The sequence below is a fragment of the Helianthus annuus genome, chromosome 4 (genome assembly GCF_002127325.2).
Source record: "Helianthus annuus cultivar XRQ/B chromosome 4, HanXRQr2.0-SUNRISE, whole genome shotgun sequence".
NCBI classification, from domain to species: domain Eukaryota; kingdom Viridiplantae; phylum Streptophyta; class Magnoliopsida; order Asterales; family Asteraceae; genus Helianthus; species Helianthus annuus.
The window spans coordinates 167,251,722-167,272,081 of NC_035436.2; positions in this window are offsets into that span (position 1 = coordinate 167,251,722).

Sequence of the window (20,360 nt, forward strand, 5' to 3'; positions counted from 1 at the left end):
ATGTTGAAACTACTGAAGTACCAACAGCAGCTGATACACCAGGAGTTACAACAGCTGTTTTAGGTGGTGGTTTTTGAGCAGACTTTGAACGTCTGACCGGAATGGATTTGGGTAGCCTTACTTTTCTAGTAGGCTTCTTCTTTTCATCAAAGAGATTTTCATCATCTCTTGACCCTGAAGTACCCTGATCCGGATAATCCACCTTGGCTTTCTTTTTGGCCTCTCTATCCGTTTTTACACATGCAAGTGCTTCTGCAAGTGCATTTGTAGTCACATCAAGTTTCTTACTCCCATCTGGCAAAGGAATCTGTTTGGTCATATTGGAATTTTCTGGTGCAAGGTAAAGACCATCTGTTATTCCTTTCCTTCTCCATTCCTGAATTTTCTCCCCCTTTTTGGCATTATCTTCGGGGAGTTGAACAATGAAAAATACTGGTGGAGGAGCAGTGCCAGTGGAGTGCAGGATCTGAGTTTTGAGAGCCTTTAGATCAGCCTGAGTGTCTCTGTACCTAGACTCCATAGCATTTCTTAATTGTTGAACATGTTTTTCATGTTGCTGATCTGCTATCTGTGCTTGACGATGGAGAAAATGTTGAAATAGATTCCAGAGCTCATTTGTAGCAGGTGCCTGTTGTAGAGCAGGTGCTTGAGGTGGAACAGCAGTGGATTGTACCTTTTGTACTTGTAACAACTGTTGTAGCATTTCTTTGAGTTCTACAACAGAGTTATCAAGTTTTTCAACACGAGCCGTCAATTTCTGGTACTTTAAACCATCACCCAATTTAATGGAATCATCTGATTTCCCACTAACAATGGTTTTATCAGAGGTAGAAGTAGGGAGTTTACTCCAAACCTTAACCACTGATGCCCCTTTTTCTTGGTACTGGGGTCTTCTTCCTTCAACACTTGACAACCTTTTGATGTTGCCAGTAGGATAAATAAATCCACTGGTGGTTGGCAGAGGTGCTATAAAAGGAATTGTCTCCAAGGAAGTCTTATGGATGTAACCACTGTCCAACTGTAAACCTGTAGGTTCAACAGTTGTAGTGGCTGCTTCACTTGGATTACCACAAAGAGTTACTTGTAACTCAATGGGTGTAACCTCCTCAGGTTTTGTTGGTGGGTTAGCAAAGAATGATACAGCAAGCTCAGTCATTTGTTGAGATATATTCTCATTGACAGGTGATTGAGAAGGACTGAGTAATGCCTGGTTCAAATAAATTGCATCCAACAGTAGTTGTGTTTTTGGTGGAATTGAGGATGTGATGGTGGGTTTAGAAAGCGGATTTGCTCCGGGCATTGAGCTGTGGATGATGGAAACGAGTGTATCCAGAGCATCATGATGTGGTGGCCCTTTGTGTACAACCTGTTCTTTTTGTGAAGAAGCAGGAGGAGTTATGGTTATGGGTTGAGATATTTGTACCATCTGCTGTGAGGAAGTAGCAGCAGTGGTTTCTTGTGACTCTTGTGTTGTCACAGGCATTAACTCTGGTATCTCATCCTCCAGAGTTGCCATTTTGATTGGTTTGGGGGGTTTTTGATTTTTCTTTTTGTAAGGCTTTTTGGGTTTTGTAGGTGTGGGTTTCAAAACAGTTGGTCTGCTGCTTTAATCACCTAGAGCAGTAGGCTCAGCAGCAGATACCTGAGGAGCAGTGGTTGCTGCTAAATTCTGCTCAGGTACCCCTGCTTGTGTTTTGCAAGGTGCTAACATTCGTGAAAAAGTTTCAGACGTTAGGCAGTTTATTGCAGTTATTTCACCTTGGTTTATTAAAGCTAAATCATCCTTACTGAATTTCTTTTGAAAATAATAGCTTAAAAACCTTGGAAATAGTAAGAATGATTTGCTTTCAACATTATTTACCAAATCTTTAAAGATTTCCCGAGAATAATTATAATTTTCTTCTTGAAGAATTGCATATCCGAGATTTTGAATCTTTATAGGGATCTCATTAAAAGAAGTGGTTTTGTTTGACACACATAGGAGGAGGGTATGAAATAGAAATCTTGGTGCAGGAGGAAAATAACCTTTTTCTAAGGTTAGTTTCTTCATCATTGTTGCTTCATACCCTCGTTCAATGAAGTCAATATGCAACTCGTTTTTAGTGAAGGAAGTTTTACCTGCCTGGTCATTGAGTTGAAAGACTTCGGAGATGGATTGTGGTGTAATGTGGACAGCTTTACCCTTTATGGAAGAGTGGATTTCAGTTGCAAGGTCTCCTTGTTTTTCAAGGGTTGCATTTTTCCAAAATTCCCTTTGGGTCGCCAAGTAGATGGGTGCGTCGGCGGTGAGCAAAGTTTTGTACTTTGATTTTGCCATGATGGTGATAATGGAATCGAAAACATCTGTGGTTCCTGGTTTTGTGAGAAGACCCAGGAGATTGTGAGATTTTTTTAATGGAATTTCAGTGGTAGTTGCCTTTTGAGAGGCTGTTTTCGATGATTTTGATGAGGGTTTTGCAGAAAGCTTCAATTTTGTCATTTTTGAAACGAAACGATCGAAGAAATTTGTGAGAAATGGGAAGAAAAACTGCTTTGAGAAGTGAATTTTTAAGAATTCAATTCGACAGTAAAACCCTGTTTTGATGGTGAGTGGGGATGTTATAGGAAAGAGAATGAATGCTGACGTGGCAGCCGTTACAAAAAGTCTGACTGCTATGTACTGCCCACGTGACAACCACTGGTGAAAATGAAGGACAGTACTTTTGGTGAAAGCAACTGATGAAAGCAGTGGAAAGGGGGCAGTGGATGATTTTCACTATCAGTGGATAGCATATCAGTGGATAAGACACTGCTTTTGAACAATAGTGGTTATCAATGAATGAGAGAACAGAGGTTGCCTTTCAGCAGTGGGCGGACTTTTTGAAGTAGAGCAGACTTTTGAACAAACAGTGGTTATGGCAGACTTTTAAGGATTTTAATGAAATTTTCATTTTTAAGCTATTTTTAAGGATGGATTTTTGATTTTCTAAAAACATTTTGTTGCTTTTATTCATAGAAAAACAAGATGTTGCTTGTTATTCCATGTTTAGCATCCCAATCCTAGAGACCAAGCTTTCAAAAGTGGTTGTATCAAGTGCTTTTGTGAGCACATCTGCCAGCTGGTCTGTAGTTGGGACATGATGCAGAGAAATCAAACCTTTTTCATAGCAATCCCTCACAAAGTGATGTCTGATGTCGATGTGCTTTGTGGTAGAATGGGAAACTGGATTTTTGATGATATTTTCTGCTGCCTGGCTGTCCAACATGAGTGGTGTCTTTAAGGCAGTGATACCAAAATCCAGTAACTTATTTTGAAGCCACAGGAGTTGGGCAGCAGCAATGTATTCAGCCTCAGCAGTGGATGTTGAAACTGCTGCTTGCTTTTTGCTTTGCCATGATACTAAGCAATCACCTAGAAACTGGCACCCTCCTGAAGTGGACTTCCTTGTGGTGTGACATCCAGCAAAGTCACTGTCTGAAAAACCTGAAAGCTTGATATTCCCATTAGCTGGATACCAGATACCAAGTGTGGGAGCACCTTTTATGTATCTGAGAATCCTTTTTACAGCAATGAGATTTGATTTTCTGGGAGCTGATTGACTTCTTGCACAGACACATGTTGCAAACATGATGTCTGGTCTAGATGCAGTTAGGTACAATAAAGACCCAATCATGCTTCTATAGAGTGTTTGGTCAATCAGCTCATCCTTTTCATCAGACATGACCAGCTTATTTGTGGCCATGGGTGTGCTGCATGGTTTACAATCATTCATATCAAATTTGGTTAAAAGTTCTTTAGCATATTTGCTTTGATGAATGAAAGTTCCATTTTGCAATTGCTGTACTTGGAGACCAAGAAAGCATTGCAGCTCACCCATTGCACTCATTTCAAACTCAGCTGTCATGAGTTCTCTAAACTCTTCACACATTTTGGTACATGTGCTTCCAAAAATAATATCATCCACATAAATTTGGACAATCATTAAATCTTTCCCTCTCCATTTAAGAAACAGTGTTTTATCAATGGTACCTCTTTTGAAACCATTTGAGAGTAGAAAGTTGGAAAGAGTTTCATACCAGGCTCTAGGTGCTTGTTTCAGGCCATACAAGGCTTTGTTTAGCCTGTAGACATGATCAAGATAAAATGGATCCTCAAAGCCTGGAGGTTGACATACATATACCTCTTCTTACGATGTACCATAGAGGAAAGCACTTTTGATATCCATCTGAAACACCTTCATGTTGTGGTTGACAGCAAAGGCCAGGAACAGTCTGATAGCTTCCAATCTTGCAACAGGGGCGAATGTTTCATCATAATCAATCCCCTCTTCCTGTCTGTAACCTTGAACCACAAGCCTGGCTTTGTTCTTGACAACAATGCCCCTTTCATCTGTTTTGTTCTTGAAGACCCACTTTGTGCCAATGGGACTAACCTCTTTTGGCAGTGGTACAAGCTCCCATACTTGTTGTCTCTTAAATTGTTGGAGCTCCTCTTGCATAGCTTCTACCCAGCTGTTGTCTTTTAGTGCCTCTTGGTACTTGACTGGCTGATGGAGTGATAGAAAACCAGCAAAAAGACAAATGTTTTGGGTTTGGCTTCTTGTGAGCACCCCTTCATTGATGTTGCCAATGATTTGATCAGGTGGATGAGATCTCAAGAAGATCAAATCTCCTTGGTATGGTATGATGGCATTTGTTGGTGAAGGCTGCAAATGTGTATCATCTGAGCTAACCACTGCTGGTGACTTTGATGACCCAGCAGTGGCTTCAAAAGGTGGTGGAATGGGTAGTAATGGAGTGGACCACTGCTGACTTTTATCCACTGTTTGAGGACTTTTGTTAGCAGTGTTTGAGGATGTGGAAGCAGTGGGAAATGGGCTACTTTGGTCAACAACTATTGATGTAGCAGTGGTTGAGTTTTCACAGATGTTTTGAACAACTGATGCTTTCCCTTTTGTGGCAGACCTTTGAGGGATAATGACTTCATACCCATAGTCTGGTGTTGTATCCTCTGATGGACCTGCACTATTAGTCTTGACAGCAGTATTTTCAAAAGTGAATTTTTCAAGATCAAACAGTTCAGCAGGATTTGCTGGGATTTTCATTGATGAAAGTTCATTGAACTTTACATCCAAAGTCTCCTCCATCACCTTGGTCCGTGCATTGAACACTTTGTAGGCCTTGGCAGTGGTTGAGTATCCCAGAAAATAACCACAATCTATTTTGGCTACAAATTTTGAAATGGAATCTTTTAAGTTCAAAATAAAGCATGGGCAGCCAAACACCTTGAAGTATGAGATCAGTGGTTTGATTTTATACAGAATTTCATAGGCAGTCTTTTTGTGCCAGGGGTTTATTAAAACTCTGTTCTGGATATAGCAAGCAGTGTTTACTGCCTCTGCCCAGAAAGTTAATGGCAAACCTGAATCTGCAAGCATGGTTCTGGCAGCCTCAATTAAAGTTCTGTTCTTTCTTTCAACAACCCCATTTTGCTCTGGTGTTCTAGGGATGCTGTACTTCCTTACAATCCCTTTCTTCACACAGAAGGCATCCAACTCCCTATTTTTAAATTCTGTGCCATTGTCACTCCTAAAGCTTTTCACTGGAAGGTCAAATTGCTTTTCAACCTGTGTCACAAAGTCTTGCAAAATGCCTGCAGTTTCATCTTTAGAGTGCAAAAAGAAAGTCCATGTAAACCTAGAAAAGTCATCAACTATTACCAAACAATATCTTTTCTTTTTAAGGCTCATGACGTGAACTGGGCCAAACAAATCCATGTGTAGCATTTGCAAACACTGGGTTGTTTTGGACTCTTCAATGGACTTGTGGGAACTTTTATGCTGTTTTCCTTTTAAACAGGAAATGCAACGTTCAGGACATGAAAACAATTTTTGTGGCAGGCCTCTCACCAAACCATTTTTTGAAATTTCTGTTATTGTCTTAAGATTTGTGTGCCCTAGTCTTTTGTGCCAAAGTTCTATCTCTTTGTTAGAGGCAGCTGAGAATAGACAGGCATCAGCTCTGGGACACTCTTTTGACATGTCAACAACATAAACATTGCCACTTCTTTGAGCAACAAGTTTAGTTTGACCATTTTTGATTATTGCTTCAATCTTTTTGACCATTTCTGGTCCAACAATCCTACAACAATCTTTTGTGAAGAATGACCCAAACCCTTTGTCACTCATTTGGGATACACTCAGAAGGTTGAATTTTAGATTGTCTATTAGATTGACATTTTCAAATTTTACATTGCCAGATTGCACTGTTCCAGACCCCAAAACCTTTCCTTTACTATTATTTCCAAAGGATATATCACCCCCACCATGGATTTTAAAGTCTTTGAGGAGGGCTTTACATCCTGTCATGTGCCTGGAGCCTCCACTATCTACATACCAAAGACTATCAAAGCATGCAGAAGCTCCATGCACATGAAGTAAAAGGATTAGTTCATTAAGGACTCCAAAGCCAACAGGGCTTTGGATGGAGTCTCAACAGTGTGTGGTATGGATGCAGTGTGATGGACAGTGGTTAAGTCAGGGGTTTGGACAGTTTTAGTACTGTTTCTCGCTAACCACTGTTGAGGGTCTTGCCCAATCACCTGCTGGTAACCGAAAGGATGCCTATTCACTCTGGGTTTAGAGGGCTTTTTGTAGACCTCATAAACGTGTGGAATCCTTTGGTAAGACTGTTTTTCCTTGCCTTTTCTGAACTGATTGGCAGGAGGTGCATCAGTAACCTAAACATCTCTTTTAACAGATGTTTGGTTCAGCTGTTTTGTGACAGTTGTTTGAACTGGCACAAACAGTGGTTGTTTCTTTGTGAACTTGACAGATGGTGATGATGCTGATGAACTCAAGGATGTTTTAGCCATGTATTCATTCTTCTTTTCATTGAAGTTTTTGAGATACACACATGCCTGAGTTTTATGGTTTGTTTTACCACAAACACTGCAACTTTCAGCTGAAGTAGTGACACTTGTTTTGGTTAAATCATAAGCTTTTAAGTGGAAACAATCTTTTGTTAGATGGTTCCTCTTCTCACAGAATTCACAAAACAAGTTATCAATTTTTTCTTTCTTCTTCCTCTTTTCAGACTCCTTTGCAGCAGAGGTTTTAACCACTGCTGGGATGTCCTTGAGAGGAATGACTTTAGCTTTTGGAGCTTTAACACCATCAGTTGATGTAAAGTCCATTGGCTTGAAATTTTCAAGAATATCACACTCATCAGACCATCTTGGTTTAAATTGATGATTTTCAATCTCCTCAAAAGCAGAGGGGCCCATTGGTCTGTCAAGTGTGATTTTGTTACCAAGTTTCTCAGTGATTTTCACTTCTTGGCCATTCTTGTTTGTGGGGATGTACTCAGTAGTTACATCAGTGGTTGAAACAGATTTTCCAAAAGCAGTGTTTTCATCATCATGTTTTCTATAACCAACCCCAAATTTCACATTGCTTTTTATCTGTTTCTCAAGCATAACTTCATACCCTTTGCATGACTCCACCCATTTCTCACATGTGATCTGGGTGGACTCTAACTCCTTTATGCAAACTTAGTATTTTTCTACCATAGTTTGGAGTTGGGTTTTGGTTATGCTTTGCTCTTCTTTCATGCTGCTAATCTCTTTCTCCTTTTCAGCCAATTTGTTTTTAAGTTCTTTTAAAGATCTTTCAAATTTGACTTCATCAGTTAAGATTTTGTTCCTAAGGTTTTCATTCACCTCTTTGATGTTAGCAAAAGCAATAATGCAATTGTCAGAACATAGTTTTTCTAGAACTTGAGGTGATACCTTGGCAGCAGCCATCATTGCATAATGACACTGAGTATTCTCTTCATCACCAGCTCTCTCTTCTTCTTCACCTGCCTTATCTTCTTTCTTATCTTCTTCAGACCATAGATCTGTCAGTGGTTCAATCAGGATACCTGAACTTTCTTTCAACAGTACTTCATCAGCCACAGCAGTAACCACTGCTTCAATCACCTCATCCACTGTTTCAGAGACCAGCTGTTTCTCTTCAGATTCAACACCCTCCTGTATTGACTCTAATGCCATCAAACAAAATTCATCATGAGAAGAAACATTAGAAGCATAGAGTGCAAAGTTTTCATCACTGAGGTCTTCAGGCATACTGCTCTAGTCAACAAACTCTTGAGTAAAGAAACTTTGTTGATCTGGTTGTGTTGCAACTGGAGCAGTGGTTTGTGGTGCAGGTTGCACTTGTGCCTGGGGAGCAGGGGTTTGAACATATTGAATCTGTGGAGCAGCTGTTTGGACATAATGCACTGGCACAGGAGCAACAACATAGTGAGCAGTGTTCACATGTGCTGCTGGGGCATATTGGGCATAGTGCACAGTGTTTTGATTTTGAGGTCTAGGATTTGAACTAGGGTGAGTAATTATGGGACCAGTTGTTTGACTCCTACACTCTCTAGCAAAATGTCCTAGCCTGTTACACTTATAGCAGATGATTTTTGATTTATCTAACCCAACCCTTAGATTCCCATGCAACCCTGGGAATTTTCGCCCTGTTCTTTTATAAAACTTGCTAGTTCTAACACTTAGCAAGGCCAGTTGATGCAAGATGTCCATTTCCTCTAGATCAGTGGGGTCAAAATGCTGTAAATCATTTAGTTCAAAGCTTAAATTGTCTGACATCTGGTTTTCATTTGCAGTGAATGCATAACCTGTAGAGTGAGGATCAGGGTTGTTATAATTTGCACCAACAGTTATGTCAATGAAGTGATCATAACCCTGATCCTTACCACTACCACCAGATTCTTCTTGACCCAGAAGAGAAGTGTTACCGAATGAATAATCATCAACGCTTTTCCCTGACTCTTGTAACTTCCTTTTCTGGTTCAACTCCCTTTCGTAGGTCAGGAGTCGACCATGGAGTTGGGTCAAGGTCAGATCCTTGAACTCAGGTGAGTTTCGGGTGACAAACGCTATTGTGTCCCATTTGTCTGGCAGTGACCTGAGGAACCTGCTGTTTTGAGTTGAGTTTGTAAAAGTGGTTTTAACAAGTCTCAGTTCACTGATGAGACAACTGAACCGCTCAAATTGTTGCGTCAGTGATTCACCTTTAACATGACAAAATGTTTCATACTGTTGGTTCAGGATTTCCCTATTGTTTTCTATGACCTCTTCGGTACCTCTAAATTGTTCCTTAAGTGCGTCCCACAACTCTTTGGCATTGTCACAATGTAACAATCCAGCATATATTTCGTTGGGAAGCGCTGATGCTATGATACTAAATGCTTTAGCATCTAGTTCAAACTCTTGATAATCCGTTTCAGTATAATTTTCAACAGGTTTTGGAACTTGTTTTTTAGCATCTTCAGCGCTTGGCACTGTAGGAACATGAGGACCAAAGATAACAGACTTCCAACAACTTGTGCTTTGTTGAGCGAGGATGTGACCCATCCTCCTCTGCCAGATGTTGTACTCATTTCTTTTTAGCATAGGTGGTTTAAAGAGAGAACCAATGTTGTTTTTATCGTCCTGAGATTGTGACGTCATTCTTGTTGTTTTACAGGTACTGAGAAATCAACTTTAGTGGTGATTAATCCTTACACTGTTTTTCAACGACGAACAAACGATCAGTATCAACTGTTTTGAGCTGAACTATTTACGTCAAAATGATTGTTAAATCAAATTTGACTGTCCAAGCTCTTATACCAATTGTTGGATCTGAGTTTCTTTTTGATTGTATTTTGTGTTTGAAGTTAAGATGAAAATGGATGAGTTGTGCAGCGGAATTAAAATGAAAACAAACTTTGCATACAATCAAATGAGAGTAATACTTTGATAAAACATCTTTTACACAATGAACCGAATGATTGAATTTAATTTCAACAACGATTACAAAGATAGATGTATGAATGCAAACTCCCCCTCAGCCCGAGCTCAGTAGTTTGTTCGTGCAAAGAAGACGAATGATGTAAAGAGCTAATAGAACAGTACAAAGTACTGAACTATTTATAGGCACTTGCAAACTACTGAGCATCTTTGCTGACGTCACCATGAAAGTGACATCTAACCTCCTAACAAAATCTAACCTCTGATCTATACAGACACTGCTTGTGTTAACTACTGCTAATACATTCTATTACAAAACAGACTTTAGAACAGCTGCTGCAACCTTCTACTGCTGTGAACCCAGCAGCACTTGTCCGGATCAGCAGTGCTTGACTCAAGGCAGTAGATTGAATCAGCAGGACTTTAGTCTTCCATCAGATCTTTAGTTGAGCAGCAGTTATGAGTCAGTAGTTTGGTAAGATCAGCAGATAGGAGGTCATTAGTAGTTGAAATCACTTTCAAGGGGAGAGATTTGTGTATCAGCATCTGCTTATTCATAATCCACTGTTCTGATCCAGTTTTGGCTTTAATTATCTGTTCCTCTGATAGGGTTCAATCCCAACAGGTTGCAATAGCAACGACTTCGGTAAAACACCCGGTTGATGGGTAAGGATTTAAACACATGCGTAGACCGAGAAATGGGAACTCGGATGGAAAGTTAAAAGACTCGGGTTTTGAGTCAAGACTAAAAGACGACAAGATGATCTAAATAGAAATTTTTATAAATCATGTTCAACTATTTTATAGTTGAATGGGTCGAACAAAGAATGAAGTTTGACATCCATAAATGATAAAATTTCACATGAATAAGTCAAACGGGTTGAATATAATATAATGCCGGATTGTGACACCCGTGTCACTGCGACCATCAAACAAATACCAAGCCGATGAAATATTGTATTTCATACTTGGGATCTTGTATAAATATGTGTATCTTTTGCACATATCAATTCTTGTTCAATTTCAAACTCTACAACGCTTTCTGGAGAATTATACGCAAACTGGTGCGTAAACGTACTCAGTTTAATGCGACAAATACTCCGGAACACCATCATATACTTAACATACCTTAAATAACCTTTACATAACTTAGAAATAAGTTTTGAAGGCTTTGGTATGGCAAAAACAAGTTAATTCGCTTACAAGGACTAATCTTGACAAACTGCGAAAGTATGACAATTCGTACTAAAACAGACATTCCGGAACATGTCCATAAGTTAAATATGCCATAAATATCCTCACCATAGCTTAAAAATAGGCTTTGAGGTGTTCGGTGTGCTAAAATAAACTTTTGGATCATTCAAGGACTAAAAGTGTCAAAAAGTGCATAAGTTTGCATTTTCGAGCATAACTTACGTTCTGAATACATCCGGACATCCAAAAATTTATGTAAGCATCATAATATTATGTCTTAGTGTTTGGCATAAGAAAAATCCATTCGTCACGTCATTTGGATCGTTTTTCGCGCTTATGCGCATTTCGTCGTAATTAACCGAACATCGCGATCGTATGACTAAACGAACCAACATCCAACATATTTTTGAGCATGTTTCATGTCCTCAATGTTTATGCATCATTTTAGGGCCTTAAAGATGGCTTAACGGACCTTAAATGTGTCGGAAATGGCCTTAAACCATAACAGGGACCTAAACTGTCAATTCTGAAACTTGGTTTCTGATCAGGACTCCCAGGCGGGGCGCGTAAGCCCTGACTAAATCCTTACGCGGGCCGCGTCAGCTCTGCAGATGCAGAAACTCGTTTTTTTGATGTTTTTGGCCTTTCAATCACTCCAAAGGGCAATGCCCCTTCACAATCTCTGGAGTTAGGGTCAAAATGTGATACCACAACATCTTGACAAGTGTATGAATGAGATCATGGCACGAAATTCAAGAAACGATCCTAACGGTTTTGCTTTTCCTATAAATACCCCCCCATTTGGTGTAAAACCCACAAAACTGATCAAAGAGCTTTAAGTTGATGCCATTGCTTCATACCTGAGCTCCTGGATCAAGTTTAGCTTTCGGGGACCCTTCGTAAGTGTTCTTTCGTTCTTTTAATCGCTTTTTAGTGCTAAAGTCAAACTTTGTTTGACTTTCTGCGTTGACCAGCTTATGGTCAACACGAAGTTCGTTGGAACTTCATAACGTGAGCGTGATCACGATGGTTATAGTCCGTAGTGACCGTACCTACTGATTACCACGTTATCTAGGCTCAGTGATGAGTCGTAGTTTCGGCCAAAATGCGCATTCTTGCGTATTTTGTAACCAAACTACTCGTGAGTATCAAAACCGTTTGTTTTGATACCAAACCTGTTTTCTAAATTTAGTTAAGCATGTTCTAACATGCTTAGCTCGTCACTTTTAGTTTAGTGCTTATATAGGGTCGTAAGGTAAGCGATCTAAACAATCGCTTATACTTTCGAACCCGACCCATTTGGTCGATAATTAGGATCCGACCAAAACACATTAGGTGACCATAGCTGTAACCTCCCGAGGTTATACCTTATGGTCACGATGTTAGGCATTCCAAACGCGTTCTACACGAACGACGCGTTAAGGTAGCATAAGCTACCTAAACGGGTCGTAGTGGGTCGTAAGCACTTAGGCTAGGTTTCATTTTAGTATGTAGGCTTTGTTAAACCATATTACACGAGTCTCCATACTCGTTTGGTTTACGAACCCGCATACTATCCGATCCTCCGATTAGGTCCGGTATATTAATATAGCTACCTATTAGGTGCCGTTTGATATTCCGTGATCTCTAGCATTTTTTGGTTGTTATACAAGGATTTCAAAGCAATCTCAGGTGAGTACATAGACCCCTTTTTTACTGTTTTCCAAACTGTTTTGGGGTGGAACACATGTGCCTACTTGTTACTTTTATGCTTTCAATGTTTTCATATCATATGCTTATTATGTTCGTTAGTACATATATAGTACATGATTTGATTGTGTTTATGCTATGTATGTCCATTGTGTGCATACTTAGTACAATCGATTTACAATACATTTCATGCTATGTACGCCCATTGTGTGCATACTTAGTACATCACTTTACAATACATTTCATGCTACATACGCCCATTGTGTGCATACTTAGTACATTGTTTTACATTGCATTTCCGTTGCATATGCTCATCCAGCATATGAACACATTATACAACATTTTGAACCGTTGTAACCATTTGACTATGTGAACCGTCTTAACTCTTTGATTATATGAACCGTTTGTAACCATTGAACTGTGTGAACCAGCTGTATCTGTTGACATGATTTACATTTGACAATAGACATTTGACTATACACAAACATTTCTACAATTGTTAAACATTACATCTTGATGTTTTGGTTTGAGTAAGTGATTTAAGTAACGAGGCATGTGTAATATGATACAAGAATGGTGGATACGCCGCTGGTACTTCCTATATATAAGTGTTTGTATGGTATTACATATCGTAGCGTTATTTGAATCATTTCAATTTGAGACATATAACATTTTATACAAATAACACACTTTTCACAAGACATTGATTTACAAACAACTTATCTCATACAAACTCATATTACATGGTTATTCATTTAACCATACATTATTCTCTTATTTATACATATCATTCGATCTTATCGTTTTTCAAATGATTTACAAGACAAAGCAAATTACAAGGTTCATGACTAAACATTTTCTCAAACATAGTCATGAATTCCGTTTTCACAAAACCTATGTATCTCACAGGCATTTTTATGCTGACGTACCTATTTTCACATGTGTTTTCAGGAGATGATGCACAGTACTTATCAAGACATACTTAGGCGGACCTGTGCCTTAGTGATTTAAAACGAGACAAGAACTAGTTAATTTATGTTATGAAATCTTTGGTTCTTGTTTAAAACGATGTAAACTTTCATGTTTGATTAATAAAACGAAACTTCAATTGCCATGGATTTGAAACAATAAATTCTGTTACAACACTCCCCGACGTTTCCGCCACGTTTTGTATGTTCTTCGTGGTCGGGGTGTGACAGAAAAGTTGGTATCAGAGCCAATGGTTATAGGGAATTAGGTTATTAGTAATGCTTTGACCTAGTCTATAACCTTCCTAGGACCCTAACGCGAGTTTACTTGCGTTTAGTCATAAAACAATACTGTCACCTATCCTTAGGCGACGACCACAACAAGAACATAAATTTCAAAACCGCTATGAAAACTAATCACCTGTTATAGGATGATTGATTACTAGGTTTTTGAACCCTCTGTTATAAGGTTTTGAACCCCTTTGAATTTTCAAAACTCTCGTCAAAGTTTTGGGTCCTAAATAGTGAGAACACGTGCAAACTGGAAGAGTGAATGCCTGTACTCTGGGTTTTCTGTCTAAGGCTAGAGTGTTCGTACAAATCCACATAATCAGACCAGTCACTCTTACCTGGGAACTCTTGGGGTGAGTGTCCACTTATAGGCGAGCATGTCTTCGCGATACACTATGAGGATCTATTTGCTTTGATTCAGCCTTGGTGTTGTTTGTTTGCTTCGTGGTTCAAACAAGTGACCATCAACCATGATTATGGTCGGTAATTGTAACATCCTATTCTTACCCAACGCCATTTCATTTGTTTTCTTTCTTGTTTCTCTTTTAGAATGCCTCCTCGACGCGAAAACCAGATAGCGACTGCCGAACTGGCAGAAATCATTGCGCAGCAAATGGCTGCTCAATTCCCAAACCTCTTTGCTCAATGGAGCCAAGGCAACAACAACAATAATGCCCCCTGCAACTTTAAGACGTTCAACTCGGCTAAGCCATCGAAGTTTTCTGGGTCTCAAGGAGCGACTGCACTTCTGCAATGGTTCGAGAGTTTAGAGAGAACCTTCAGACATGTTCAATGTCCAAACGAGCGAAAGGTAGAATTCGCATCCGTTGTGTAATCTTTCATTTCCAACTCTGATGAAGCAACCGTTGAAAATGACTCCGTTAGTACATTTTCGTTTCTGAAGATTTGTCCGTGGAGGAAATGAACATTCGTTTGCTTATTCCGTCATTCCCATTTCTGAAGAATACTCATTGAGGAAAATGACTCCATCTGTTCATTTTCGTTTCTGAAGAATGGCCATTAAGGAAATGACAGGATATTACCTTGCATATCGCTGATGGTTATTTGGCAGAGTCACAAATAGACTCCTACGAATAAATTTCGGGACGAAATTTCCTAAAGTAGGGGAGACTGTGACACCTGTGTCACCGCGACCATCAAACAAATACCAAGCCGATGAAATATTGTATTTCATACTTGGGATCTTGTATAAATATGTGTATCTTTTGCACATATCAATTCTTGTTCAATTTCAAACTCTACAACGCTTTCTGGAGAATTATACGCAAACTGGTGCGTAAACGTACTCAGTTTAATGCGACAAATACTCCAGAACACCATCATATACTTAACATACCTTAAATAACCTTTACATAACTTAGAAATAAGTTTTGAAGGCTTTGGTATGGCAAAAACAAGTTAATTCGCTTACAAGGACTAAACTTGACAAACTGCGAAAGTATGACGATTCGTACTAAAACAGACATTCCGGAACATGTCCATAAGTTAAACATGCCATAAATATCCTCACCATAGCTTAGAAATACGCTTTGAGGTGTTCGGTGTGCTAAAATAAACTTTTGGATCATTCAGGGACTAAAAGTGTCAAAAAGTGCATAAGTTTGCATTTTCGCGCATAACTTACGTTCTGAATACATCCGGACATCCAAAAATTTATGTAAGCATCATAATATTATGCCTTAGTGTTTGGCATAAGAAAAATCCATTCGTCGCGTCATTTGGATCGTTTTTCGCGCTTATGCGCATTTCATCGTAATTAATCGAACATCGCGATCGTACGACTAAACGAACCAACATCTGACATATTTTTGAGCATGTTTCATGTCCTCAATGTTTAGGCATCATTTTAGGGCCTTAAAGATGGCTTAACGGACCTTGAATGTGTCGGAAATGGCCTTAAACCATAACAGGGACCTAAACTGTCAATTCTGAAACTTGGTTTCTGATCAGGACTCCTAGGCGGGGCGCGTAAGCCCTGACTAAATCCTTACACGGGCCGCGTCAGCCCTGCAGATGCAGAAACTCGTTTTTTTGATGTTTTTGGCCTTTCAATCACTCCAAAGTGCAATGCCCCTTCACAATCTCTGGAGTTAGGGTCATAATGTGATACCACAACATCTTGACAAGTGTATGAATGAAATCATGGCACGAAATTCAAGAAACGATCCTAACGGTTTTGCTTTTCCTATAAATACCGCCCCCCCCCCCCAATTTGGTGTAAAACCCACAAAACTGATCAAAGAGCTCTAAGTTGATGCCATTGCTTCATACATGAGCTCCTGGATTAAGTTTAGCTTTCGGGGACCCTTCGTAAGTGTTCTTTCGTTCTTTTAATCGCTTTTTAGTGCTAAAGTCAAACTTTGTTTGACTTTCTACGTTGACCAGCTTATAGTCAACACGAAGTTCGTTGGAACTTCATAACGTGAGCGTGATCACGATGGTTATAGTCCGTAGTGACTGTACCTAATGATTACCACGTTATCTAGGCTCAGTGACGAGTCGTAGTTTCGGCCAAAATGCGCATTCTTGCGTATTTTGTAACCAAACTACTCGTGAGTATCAAAACCGTTTGTTTTGATACCAAACCTATTTTCTAAACTTAGTTAAGCATGTTCTAACATGCTTAGCTCGTCACTTTTAGTTTAGTGCTTATATAGGGTCGTAAGGTAAGCGATCTAAATAATCGCTTATACTTTCGAACCCGACCCATTTGGTCGATCATTAGGATCCGACCAAAACACATTAGGTGACCATAGCTGTAACCTCCCGAGGTTATACCTTATGGTCACGATGTTAGGCATTCCAAACGCGTTCTACGCGAACGACGCGTTAAGGTAGCATAAGCTACCTAAACGGGTCGTAGTGGGTCGTAAGCACTTAGGCTAGGTTTCATTTTAGTATGTAGGCTTTGTTAAACCATATTACACGAGTCTCCATACTCGTTTGGTTTACGAACCCGCATACTATCCGATCCTCCGATTTAGGTCCGGTATATTAATATAGCTACCTATTAGGTGTCGTTTGATATTCCGTGATCTCTAGCATTTTTTGGTTGTTATACAAGGATTTCAAAGCAATCTCAGGTGAGTACATAGACCCCTCTTTTACTGTTTTCCAAACTGTTTTGGGGTGGAACACATGTGCCTACTTGTTACTTTTATGCTTTCAATGTTTTCATATCATATGCTTATTATGTTCGTTAGTACATATATAGTACATGATTTGATTGTGTTTATGCTATGTATGTCCATTGTGTGCATACTTAGTACAATCGATTTACAATACATTTCATGCTATGTACGCCCATTGTGTGCATACTTAGTACATCACTTTACAATACATTTCATGCTACGTACGCCCATTGTGTGCATACTTAGTACATTGTTTTACATTGCATTTCCGTTGCATATGCTCATCCAGCATATGAACACATTATACAACATTTTGAACCGTTGTAACCATTTGACTATGTGAACCGTCTTAACCCTTTGATTATATGAACCGTTTGTAACCATTGAACTGTGTGAACCAGCTGTATCTGTTGACATGATTTACATTTGACAATAGACATTTGACTATACACAAACATTTCTACAATTGTTAAACATTACATCTTGATGTTTTGGTTTGAGTAAGTGATTTAAGTAACGAGGCATGTGTAATATGATACAAGAATGGTGGATACGCCGCTGGTACTTCCTATATATAAGTGTTTGTATGGTATTATATATCGTAGCGTTATTTGAATCATTTCAATTTGAGACATATAACATTTTATACAAATAACACACTTTTCACAAGACATTGATTTACAAACAACTTATCTCATACAAACTCATATTACATGGTTATTCATTTAACCATACATTATTCTCTTATTTATACATATCATTCGATCTTATCGTTTTTCAAATGATTTACAAGACAAAGCAAATTACAAGGTTCATGACTAAACATTTTCTCAAACATAGTCATGAATTCCGTTTTCACAAAACCTATGTATCTCACAGGCATTTTTATGCTGACGTACCTATTTTCACATGTGTTTTCAGGAGATGATGCACAGTACTTATCAAGACATACTTAGGCGGACCTGTGCCTTAGTGATTTAAAACGAGACAAGAACTAGTTAATTTATGTTATGAAATCTTTGGTTCTTGTTTAAAACGATGTAAACTTTCATGTTTGATTAATAAAACGAAACTTCAATTGCCATGGATTTGAAACAATAAATTATGTTACAACACTCCCCGACGTTTCCGCCACGTTTTGTATGTTCTTCGTGGTTGGGGTGTGACACGGATGGCATGAGTAAGCACAAGCTGGATAACGGTAGCGTTAAATGCAAAAGAATAATGAGCCCGGTAATGGGACATAATCAAATACGAATATATGTAAACTGGATAATGGTGAGCATAAGATGAACCGACGCATAAATGACATGAAAAGTCATAAAGTCGGAAAATTTGTCCTTAAGAAAACAAATGTAGCCTTAGAATACGGTCAAGGTCAAAGGAAATACCAAGGCGAAAATAAATGGTTTTGAACATAAAAAAGGTGCCTTAACGCCATATACATATATAAATTTATATACCTTTGAATAAAGACTTGAATAAAAAATGATCTACGGGATTATCATAACCTACGAGATTATAAATGAGGCTAAGGTCTACGGGACCAAAAAGACCTTTGGGTCCTAAATAGAAAGAAACGAATTGTTGGGGTCTCACCTTAATAAGGTAAAAAGGTGAAAATATAAAGAAATAGCCTATGAGACTAAGTGAAAGAACCTACGGGTCAATAGCATAAAACGAGGGAACTTATTATGATTCCGCGTCTAAAACGAGAACGGAAAAAGAAAAAACTGTGGGTTGTCAATTTCCTTGACATGAGTAATTGACATAGTCAAAGAGAAAAGAGTTAAACTAAAATTTAGTATTAGTAAGAAACAACGCTTTAACAAATATGAATATTATGAGATGAATTCGGAAAATGATTAGTATCAAAGAATAAAGATCTTGACACTGACAGGTGCAAGGCGATACATTCGAGAGAAAGATTTACGGTAATGGAAAGTCGAGATAAACTTAAACGTGTCATGACACGTTTACGCTCAAGAAAAAATAATATAGAATGTGACCACGTTGTAACGTGAGTCACAAGATAAGAGATCATAAACTTAGATAAGCCTCGGGAAGGCAAGGTGAGTATACCCGAGTGATGTGGTATAAGGTAATCGGTGACTAACAAGTCCAACCGCCAAAATAAACAATTAATAAAGATAAAAAGATACCAGTTGAAAGTAACGGCCCACGAGGCCTTATACCCGAAATGCGCATATGCTTAAAGGCCAAAAACACATTACCACACTTTTTGGTAAGATTATTATGGGCGAGCAATGCTCAAGAGATCACCGAAACTAAGGTTTAGATAATCTGAACCAATAAAGTACGTGAGAAAGGTTTCGGGGACGAAACCTCTTTAAGGGGCGTAGACTTGTAACACCCCGAAAACGGGTTTGGTAATTAAACCCCGTTAATACTAAAGAGCGGGTAGAATACCATTAGCAGAAAAGATTAACCCGGAAATTATTAGGATTCAAATAAATAAGCCTAATAATAAATAAAAAAGAGAGCAAACGACTTGAGAAGACAAAAGTTCATAAGGAGCCCGAGTTAACGGGATTTAAAATAAAACGGGTTTTTAACTTACCGAACCTCTACTAAGTTGACTAAGAATAATTCTAACCTAGTTAGATAGTGACTTATGAGTGGGTTAAAACACTTAAATTATGTACTAAGGAAAATGGAGGGGCCACACTTGTTAAACTTGAAACTTGATTTAATTAAAACAAATAAAAACCCACCAAACACACACAAGAGTGTGTGTGTCTAGTCGATTGAAGCAGAGGGCGACCAAAGGGGAACCCCCAACCCTAGTTCATGCTAAATCTCTCAAATTGAAGGTCCAGATCAAGTCTAAATTGAAATCAAAGTACGAACTAGTGATCTCCACTGAGAAAGGAGTCACGAGGTATGTAAATTTCATGAGAAATCTCTAGTTAAATTTCTGAGCAAACTTAGAGAATTCGAATTAGATGGTTGCATGTTCGTTATATGATGAAATAGGAACATTGTAGTGTCTAGGAGTAAACCCTAGACAAGCATATGATGAAATTAGGTCTAATTCTTGTGAATTCATGATCACCATTGAAGGTGATAAGTGAGTTTTGATTAAATTCGTGTATGTGATGTTTTTAGGGTTTTTGATTGCTAAAAATAGTGTTATAATGTCATAAACATGTTTTAATTGAAAGCTGAATTCAAACAGCTTCTGATCAGAATTTACAGCCAACTTGTATTGGCTGTAACGTGGACAAAACATGACAAAAACATGTGTTTCTTGAGTCTAAAATGTAA